This window comes from Tupaia chinensis, unplaced genomic scaffold (assembly GCF_000334495.1).
Source record: "Tupaia chinensis unplaced genomic scaffold, TupChi_1.0 Scaffold000606_1, whole genome shotgun sequence".
Lineage (NCBI taxonomy): Eukaryota > Metazoa > Chordata > Mammalia > Scandentia > Tupaiidae > Tupaia > Tupaia belangeri.
Window position 1 is genome coordinate 1,217,584 of NW_006160124.1, and position 11,193 is coordinate 1,228,776.

Here is an 11,193-nt window from a genome sequence, read left to right on the forward strand (position 1 = left end):
ATATATCTTTAGGAACTGGCAGGCAGACTGTAAGTCATTTGACTCCTTCCTGCCTGGCCAATGGCAATTCCATCCCAGACCAGGTAACTTGAGAACCACGAACCATGCTGGGCGAGTGTGCATGCATACCCAAACTCCTAAGAGAATAGAGGTGGAGGGATTGCAGTGTGGCCATCCCCCCAGGAGGCAATTTTTTACTTTCCATCTCTTTTTATTCTCTCTCTATGCCTCTTTCCACAAAGTGCATATGTCCTATGGCAAAAATCTAAAATTATTAAAAAAGATCATACCTTTCTCATAAAAAAATACCTTTCACAGCTGCAAAGAAGGTGTTGGAAGAAAGAAGTAATGAGCAGAGGAAGGAAGAAGGGAGATAAAGAGAATAAAAGTACAGTCAAGGAAAGGAGAGAGGAGTGCACATGAACACAAGGAAGAAAGAGAAGTAAACAAGATGGAAAAAAAAAAAGCTTAAGTGTTCAGTATGTGTTATTCATTATGCAAAGTACCTTCATTTACACTACCATTTAATACTATCCCATGAATTAGGTAGTATAGCCCCCATTTTTTATCTAAGGGAACAGATTCACAGAGACTAAAATATTTGCCCTAGATATTCCTGGTAGGTAGTAGGGTGGAGATTGGCGTATGGGGATTGTAAAGAAATCTAGAAATCAAAACAAAGATCTTTGGCTCTATACACTAAGTAGGAAGACATGATGGTTGTTTACTAACATTTAGGTTGGGACCAGCAGTTAGCATAATGGCTATGTCGCTAAACTCCCATGTAGCCGACCGTGGTTCAAGTCCTGGACCCAGTGGCTTAAACTCATGCCAGGCGCATGTGCGTACGTACCCAAGATCCCGAGAGGAGAATGGAGGAGAAGGGATTGCGGCATGGCCATCCCCCCCGGGGGGTGATTTCTTGCTTTCTATCTCTCTGTCTCCCTGTCTTTCTGGTGAGTGCATGCCCTATAGCAAAATAAAACAAAACAAAAACAAACAAAATAACAAAAAACTAAAAACATTGAGGTTAAAGCTAGAGCAGAGTAGATTTGCAAAGAAGGGGTTGAATTTGATCTAGTAGAAAGAGAACCCAAACAATTTTAGCTGAGTAGTTTCCAGAGTGGACATTTCTAGCTTTCGTAAGTTGGATACATGGTAATTTCATTCATTGAAGAAAAGCAGGAGAGCAATGAAGGACCTGGCAACTTAGTAAGATAAAACTAACCTCAATGACTCAAGTTTATTTATTTATATCAGTTGGATCAGCTGAGGCCCTAATTGTTCCTCAGGCTGGGACAAAGGCTAATAATCCAAAGACCAACCAGAAGGTGCATGGAGGGGGCAAAGTTTCATTTTCCTGAATGGTGTGTCGGTGGTCTTATCTGATCAGTGGCAGGAAGTGAGATTTGAAAATGGATTAATATTGGCTTTGTCAACCTTGATGATTGGCAGCTCTAAGCCAGGTTTTATTTGACTGAAATAAAGAAGTATGAGGTATCTGGCATCCTAAATGTTGTGAAGCACTTCATACTTACTACACAAAGAAATTCATAATGATCAATAGTTTAGCTGCAATCAGCTGTCTAGAAAAATAGATGACTCATTTTAAATGTTGATGAGGTATTTAAAAACATGAGCTCTTGAGATTTTCGTGCGCTAATTTGTTTTATAGCCCAAGGAACAGGGAATTCAAGCTTTTTTGATGCTGGAAAACAATTAGCCCTGGATATTGTCCAAGCACCATATTGAATTCTTTCCAATTTTATTTCATTTGTGTGTCTCCATAAATCAGTACCCTCAATGCAGATGGATTGCTTCTCTTACTTTATATGCTTATGGCAGGATAGTCTAAGTGCTATTACTTAAGATATCTCTTTCTAGTGACTATTAATAGAAAAAAAAAAGGTAGCCTCATTTCAGGAATTTAATTGCACAAAAGCATATTGAGTGCCTACTATGTGGATTCAGTATCCTGGCAGTGGGGTCTAATGCCAAGGTCATGGCATTCTGGAATTTACAGTATCTAATTTTGCAGTCTATGTTCAAATATTTGCAAGAAAAGTGTCTACCAGAAAGTTATTTATTTTTACATTCTACATTTGTGTTGTTACAGCAGTAATTCCTATCTCAGAGTGATATGACAAACAAGGTAATACTATGCGGAAAAGCTTTATAAGCATATAGACCTCTGTTATCATGTACGAAATTTTCTGCTCTGTTTCCAAAGTATAATTTTTGCATTCCATAGTCTGTAGAGTGAGAAAGACTTAGCACTCTTATTGGGCTCTGTAATTCTTGTGATTATGATGAAATTTCAAAATATATAAAGGAATTATTTCTGAGAACAGTTATTCTGGAGATTATTTTTCAGTAAAAATGTGGTTACGCTTAATACAATGCATACAGGATCAATAACTATAACTCAGAGAAAATAAACAGTGGTGGTAAATGGAGATATTGACAAGTAACTAACTTGTTTAAAATCATAAAACAGCGTACATAGTGCATCATTTAAGTACTGTGTGGAGGGAGCCAGATCCCCATGGCTGGCTATATGCAAGGAGGAATGCTGGTAAGAGTATTGTGGTCTGAACAGAATCTGAGAGGTGCTTTCTCTTTCTCTGACACATGAACATGCCCTCTGGTATAAAAAAATATATATATATAAAACAGGTCACAAGGAAAGACATAACAGAATTGGTTATATGGTACTCATCATAAAATTAGAGATCTTGTCTTGCTTCTTTTCATTTTCTCAAAATAGTAAGCATTCGATAATCTTATGGAATTGAAAGAATCCTTAGGGCCAGCAGGTAGTATAGTGGTTAAGTGCTAGACTCCCACATAGCTAACCACGGTTTAAATCTTAGACTTGTGGCTTGAAAATGAAGGAGAATGGGGACCAGTAGTTGGCGTAATGGCTATGTCACTGGACTCCCATGTAGTCGACCGCTGTTCAAGTCCTGGACCTGGTAGCTTAAACTCATGCCAGGCATGTGTGCATACGTGCCCAAAATCCTGAGAGGAGAATGGAGGAAAAGGGATTGCAGCATGGCCATCCCCATGGGGGATGATTTGTCACTTTCTTTCTCTCTGTTCTTCTCTGTCTTTCTGGTGAGCGCACACACCCTATATAGCAAAAAAATCTCACCAAAAAAGACAAGAACATAAGGAGAATGGAGAGAAGGGATTGAGGAGTGACCTTCCCCCCAAGGGAAGTGATTTCTCACTTTCCCTTTCACTGTCTCTCTCTCTCTGCCTCTTTCCAGCAAGTGCAATACTCTATGGCAAAAACCTTAAAAATAAAACAACTTTCAATTTTCAACTTGTTTTTCTGAACCAGTGGCTCTCAAACATAGCTTCTACTGTGATTCAGTATCACCTACAAGGCTGGTTAAGACTCAGATTGCTCCCAGCACTTCTAATTCAGTGCATCTAATGTGGGATCTATCATTTTCAGTTCTAACAAGCTCATGGGTATTGCCGACATGGCTGTTCTGAGGACCACACTTTGAGAAACAGCATATTTTGAGAACCAAATACTAGTCTTCTTATTAGTCTATGTGAAGTATGTGGAGACCATGCGGAACACTTTTTAAAAAATCCACATTCCTGTCCTTACCTTAAGAGATTTTGCTTCTGTAGGTCTTGTCTTGGGCCGAGGTATCTGTGTATTTAAAAAGTTCCCAGAATATACCAAGAAGTCATGTTTGGAAACTACTTTTCTAAAGATGCATTGTGTTTATGTATACAAAATCTCATAGACTTTTCCTAGGATTGAAAATTCAGAATAACAATAAAACAAAACAAAACATCTCCCTGATGTAAAGAAAGAGAGCAACAAATTCAGCTAAGTTCTTATTTGGAAAAAATATTGGTTTATTTGATTTTGATTAAATTTAAGACAACTCAACATTTATATTTAATATGTCTTCCCTTCCAAAGGATGATGACAGTGTTTGAGTTTTGTATGTCTTTAAAGCAAGTAGAAGCCATTAGGTTAAGATTTCACATATACATTGCAATCTCCATGGTACTTTATAGTATTTTATATGGTTCTGTTATTTATCATTTTTTAACTTTATTAAGTAAAATTGTCACAGAAAAGTATTTTGTTTATTCTGAATTTATCAACGTTATCTGTAAAATAGTCATCTAAGACATGAGAAATGAGGCAGGTGAACTTTCACTTAAGAACATTTTGATGATGGATTGTACTTAGGTACTTGCTACAGAATGCCATACTTAATCATTTATCATGGACCTTTAAACCTTTGCTGTTTATAATACTCCACATCCAATGTCCCATCTACATGCAAAAGTGATTTCATTTCATAACCAATACTTCTGTAAACTCCACATGGCAACCTCTAGCATCAAGATTTATCTTTAATAGTATATCTTCTGACCAAAAAAAAAAAAAAAATGAAACCTGGATTTAGCTGTAAACTCAGCAGATAATGAAAGAAAAATCTAAGCTGACTCTTCCATAACTATTTCAGTTATGCAATACGGAAATGACTACATGTTTATTTTGGTCAATACAGCAAGCAGGTGTGGCTTGAAGATAGGTCAGAGTGAGCTAAATTAAGTAACAGGTGCTGTTTTTACATAATTACTTTTCTGATTACTACAAAAATTTATTTTGCACATTGTGAGATTAAAGGTTTTACACAAATTGAAGACTAATCCAGGGAATCTTATTTTCCAAATAAAATACCTATACTTTTAGTTTATTTTCATTTTACCCAAGCAGGCAGAGTAAAGTTTGAAATGATGTTTACAAGTTCTTTAAATTTTATTTTACAACCACACTTTACATATTTTCCATCAATACTAAAGGTTCCATTTCTTGTAGTGACAAGGATCTCAGTTTGCCATATATTTGACACAGATGTTTGTAAATCATGTGAGAACACTGGGAAATATGACTTAGAGAGCATAAGAAGGTCATGACTGGCAATATTGTGATTTTTAATAAATGCTTGCTTCATTTTTATACAATAATAATTTTGCCAAACTAGGAATTACATACTTTTCCCAAGGGGTCCCATATATTAACACATATGTCATGTATTTATGGGCCAAAGATACAGCATTAAATGCTGAGGCATCAAAGATGTAAAGGTGGGAACAGCAGTTGGCCTAATGGTTGCGTCTCTGGACTCCCAAGTAGTCGACCTCTGATCCAGTGCTGGCCTCTGATCCAGTGCTGGACTGTGTGGCCATCCCCCCGGGGGGTGATTTCTCACTGTCTCTCTGGTGAGTGCATGTGCCCTATAGCAAAACAAAACAAAACAAAAAACTAAACTCTCTCTAAACAAACAACCTCCCCCAACGATACAAAGGTAAAATTCTTACCATAAGAAACTTTGCGGTTCGAAGATAATGCAGAAATATACAAGGACAAACAGAATGAAACAAATACCATGGGCAAATTGACTAGGATCAGTGAAGGTTTCAGGGAGGCGTAATACTCAAGAAGCAAGAATGCTCAGTGCAGCTGAGATGAAGGAGAGAACTATGCCCTCAGAGAAAAGGCTCAGGAGAGAATTCAGAGCATTGGAATAGCTGCAGGTTGTTTACGAGAGAAAGGGGATGTGGAGAGTCTCACCGCTTTGTTGCATGTGAAATATAAGACCATTTATAGCTACTCAGTTAAAACCTCCATCATTTCTCTATTCACATGGTAGAAAGTTATTTACCAAGCTTTTCGCAGGTCATTTCCAACTTCATTTTCTTTACAGAAGCAGACAGAATTCATGCCAAGTGTAAATGATGCCGAGTCACGTGTGAGAAAGTAACCACTAGGTGGCGGAACTGTACCATATTCTACCAGGAAAACCAGAAAGCCTATCTTTTGACTCCATCTTGTTCTACTCAGACCAGGTTGGCTGCAGACTGATGCAGAGTTAGACTTGTCCAGAAGCTTTTTTGGACACTGGACAGAATATTAAAAGGAGCTCTTATGACTGTAGAATACTGAACCCCCTGGCCCTGTCTTCATTCACTCATCCCAGTGGACATTGGCTATTGAACACACACAGCTTAGAAATAGATCTTCAATTGTTTACTGGATTCAAAATGTAATCAAGGCTCATACATCAATAGACACCCACCATATTTTTCATGTAATTAGCAATAACCAAACTTAGCTGAGTGCAAAAATAAAATGTCGATCTAATTACTTTTTTGTAAAATCTTCCTGCTGCCAACATAGAATAAATCCATAACCATATGGTCCATTAATGCAGCAGGAAGCATGAGGTCTAATGGTATTTTGTTAACAAACTCTTGTAACTGCTTTTTCTAAGCTTCCTACCAGGTCATTACTGTGTGCTACACAAGATATATCTCCCTGTTCATTGTTTTTGTAGTTCCTGTCTTAAAGAGCATGCGATCAAAGTTAAAGAATTTGACAGTCATTTCAGATTTGCCCATTCAGAAAGGAAAAGTGTTAAGAATAGGTTGATCATGCTAAATATTCCTAAGTTTCTCCTCAATGTAATGTAAACATATGATTAAATTTACGTAGTTTTTGTATTTAGTCATAGAAGATCTGCTTATTTTGACTCTCCTTTAGTTAATGGGGCATTGATTAACTTAATTCATTCATTAAATGCATTAATCAAATTACTAATTTGATTAATTGTGCCTAAGCATGTTCCTTTGGTGATACAGTCATTATCTTAGCTTGATTTTATATTAACAGTGAGGAGGTAATTAATAGCCTAAAGAACTAATTAATATCCTGCTCCCTCAGGTAATATTTTAAACAGCTTTAGATCTAAACTGAAATATTCTATTATAGGCACTTCAGCTTAGGAAAGGGGATTAAGAAAATGAGTTCTAATTTTGTATGTGTATACTGGCCTACAGGTATGAGACTTTCAAATTTTCCTAAGTGAGAAATAAACTTATGTGTTAACATTTATATTTTAATTTTGACCACAAATTATGTGAAAACTGTATTCGAATTAAAATTTTGTGTATGGAGAAAGTCAATCTGTAGAAATTCACACGTACACACACATACGAGCTATTAATTTTAAATATATGAATCCCAGTACCTTTGTGACCAACATATAACTACCAGTTTGCACAAATTATACATTACTATAAAACACTAAAATGAATCATTTACATCTAAAACTAGTTCTGTTTCCTACTGTAGAGAGTTCCCATTTTTCAGGATTTGTCCTCTTTTATTAGAAATACATAATTATATGAGACTTAGGTTCCTTTCTCTTCAAGAACGACTGCTTAAGGGGATTATAGAGTTCTGGGTCAGCATATTCTCCATGGTCATGTCCCCTCCCTCTCTCCCTCCCTGACTCCTTTCTTCCATCCTTCTTTCCTTCCTCATTTTTTCTCTTCTTTTAAAATCAAGGCAAAAGGACTGGAAGAAAAAGAACTGGAATTGGAAAAATGTGTTTTCCAACCTTTCTCCACTATTACATAATTAAAAAGTAGGTATACTGAAAAGTATTGTTATTAAAATCAATGTGATTTTATTTATTTATTTATTTATTTATTTATTTATTTATTTATTTACTCACCAAAGAGACAGAGAGACAGAGAGAGAGAGAGAGAGAGCAAGCAAGCCACCAGGTCTGGGACTTGAACTGTAGTTGGCCATGTGGGAGTGTATAGCACCTTAACCACCTGCTGGTCCCAAATTTTTAAAATTTATTTATTTATTTTTTAAATTTGCCAGAGCACACATATATGAACAGAGAGAGTGAAATGGAGAGAAATTAATGCATATATGCATTTTTTGATAGGGTGTGTACACTCACCTGAAAGACAGAGAGACAGAAAGCGAGAAATCACCCCCCAGGGGAGATGGCCACACCGCAATCCCTTCTCCTTCATTCTCCTCTTGGGATTTGGACACGCATGTACACATGCCCAGCATGGGTTTAAGCCACTGGGTCTGGGACTTGAACCATGGTTGACTACATGGGAATCCAGCGACATAGCCATTATGATAACTGCTGATCCCTTTAAAATCAATGTATATAAAACTTATTTTGATTATTTTTCCTTTGGGGGAACAAAAATGAATTTTGTTGTTGAAAGATACATCTTTTTGTTTGTTTGTTTGTTTTGAGAGGTTTTTGCTATAGAGCATGTGTGCTTGCCAGAAAGACAGAAAGCAAGAAATCCACCTCCCGGGAGGATGGCCATGACGCCACAATCCATTCTCCTCCATTCTCCTCTCGGGATCTTGGGTACACACGCACATGTGCCCGGAGTGAGTTTAAGCAAACTGGTCCCCTCCTTGAACCACAGCCCACTACATGGAAGTCCAGTGACAGCCATTACTCCCACTGCTGGTTCCACATCTTTCTTAATTTGGAGGTTTTATTTCCCCTTAATTTGTCAGAGGGTGCCTGCACTCACCAGACAGAGACAGAAAGAGAGAGAGCGAGCAAGAAGGCACTCTGTATATGGCCTGGTCCACTACAATACCTTCTCCTTCATTTCCCCCTCCTTTCTGGATTTTAGGCACACACGCTCATGTGCCTGGTGTGTTTCTCAATCTGCCAGACCTGGGATTCAAACCACACCATAGATCATATGGCATTCAGGCACCTTAACCACCAGGCCATGGAAGGGCCCCATTTAGAGTTGTTACAAGACAGACTTTTAGGCTTTTGAATAGAACCAAAATCCATATGTTTTTAATAAAAATGCAATGTGTTTATAACTAAATATAAAATCTCTTTCCTCACTCATTTATTATTTCTGAATTAGCTTAAATTAACCTTTGGCTATTTTTAAGACAGAAACATATTGGTACATATATCCAACTGACATTAAAATAAAGTGAAATGCAATGCAAAGTATTGGCCCTGCTTCTAATTTCTCCACATTGCTCCATGAAAAAAGAAAGTGGCATGCTGTATTTGTGTAGCATAAAACCCAACTTAACTACACATATTCTTCAGTCGCTCTGATGATGTAATTCTGGATGGAAACTTCTGAAATGTAGACAGCTAGGTTGCGTGAAGTATTCATTATGCACTATTCTCAAAGAGGACATGCCAGTTTCATGTTTTTCTCTCTGTAGATAGGTCGCTCATAAAGTTTTTGTCAGGTGAGACCCTCATTCTACTTTGAAAGGCTTCCAATAAATGCAAGTCTTCCATTCCCAACAGCTAATGCCATAGCTCTCAGCCATCTTTCATAGCCACTGTTATCAAATAATGGATTTAGAATTAAAGGATAAAAGCAGAATATGAGACAAATAGGAACTTTTTGTGTTACTGCTCTTGAGGACCTCACAGTATTATCTCTGCTTGTTTGTTTTGTGTATGCATGTGTTATTTTTTTTTTGGAGAGGTTTTTGCTGCAGGGCATGTGCACTCGCCAGACAGACAGAGAGAGACATAGAGACAGAAAGCGAGAAATCACCCCCCAGGGGGGATGGTCACGCAGCAATCCCTTCTCCTCCATTCTCCTCTCAGGATCTTGGGCACGCATGCACATGTGCCCGGCGTGGGTTTTAAGGCACTGGGTCCGGGACGCGGACCGCGGTCAACTACGTGGGAGTCCAGCGACATAGCCATTACGCTAACTGCTGGTTCCCTATGCATGAGTGTTTTGAAAAAATTATTTTAAAAACTTTTCACTATATAAAATGACTAATTAGGCAAGCCAGTGGTATGGTGGTTGAGATAGCTGGATCCCACATGGCTCACTCCACAGTTTGAGTCCTGGAGCTGGTGGCTTGAAAAATATGCTGGGCACATGTGCATGTGTGCCCCAAATCTGGAAAGGCAGGAGAAGAGAGTGTGGTGTGGCCCTTCCCTGTGGTGAGTGCTTTCTCACTTTCCTTCTCTCTGTCTCTCTATGGAAGGTGCATGTGTCTCTCGTAAACTAAAAAAAAAATGCACACACCCATATGCACACATATGGTTTAGTTTTCAATTATACTCAAATGGGTACAAATATTTGTATCTACTTTTTTATTAGAGATATCCATTTTCTTCCATATTGATTTTTTTGTCATGTAAAATATATTACAACATATTCAGTCACAGAACAGATACTTCTTCGTTTTTTTATTGCGACAAAATAGTTGACTCTGAGGACAGACTGTAGTTTATTTATTCTATCAGTTCTTTATTGTTGTGCTACATGAGATCCTTGCACATGTGACTTTTTGAAAATTTTCCTGGTATACCATTAGTTTGATTACTATAAGTAGACTTGCTAGGTAAACAGATACATCATCAAAATTTATCACACAGGTTATACTATTTAGCTGTCTATCAGCAAGACATGAGAATGTCTATCTTATCCAACATTGCTAATAAAGTATAATGGCAAAAGTTTCGATATTTTCCAATCTGTAGGTGAGAAATGAAAGCTCAGTTTAATTTTAATTTACATTCAGTTACAGTGAGTCAGGTTGGGCATCTTCTCATGTGCTTGAGGGGTGTTTATATTGCTTTACCTGTTCATGTACTTTGCCAACTTTTATTTTGGTACTTTTTTGAAGCTCATACATTCTAGTGATACTAATATTTTGTCTATGATATACGTTCATGGCATATTATCATTGACGTTATAGTGTCTCATTTTATATACAACTATAGTGTTTTTGATAAGAAATATTGTTGTTTTTATGTAGTATATTTGCCAAATTTACCATGTTTTCCTTTGTGAATCTGGATTTGTGTTATAATTAAGGAATTTTTCCTGACACTAAAGTTATAGAGAAACTTAGTCATGTCTTTGTCCAAACTGTATATGGTTTTATATTTTAATAGGTAATTTTCAGCTATCATTAGAATTTTTCATTGTGAATGATTTAGATTTCCTTTTTAAATAATTTAATGGTATTAATTAGTCTTCGTTCCGTACTAAATTTACATACAAAATTTAATCAATTTTGAACTTTTTATTATCTTCCAATAGTCTGTGTTTTTTATGTGGTAATACCATACAATTTTAATTATGGTGGATTCATAACATTTATTATTATCTTATAGTGCTATTCCTTCATTTTATTAAGTAAGGTGTTTTCTGGATATTCTTTTTTGTTTTCTAGATGAACTTCATAATGGACATATTGACCTCTTAAATTTTTATTTTTTGCCGGTTTGTAAATTAACTCAGGGAGACCAGATATTTTAATTATGTTGAGTTTCCTATTCAAGATCATAATATATATATATA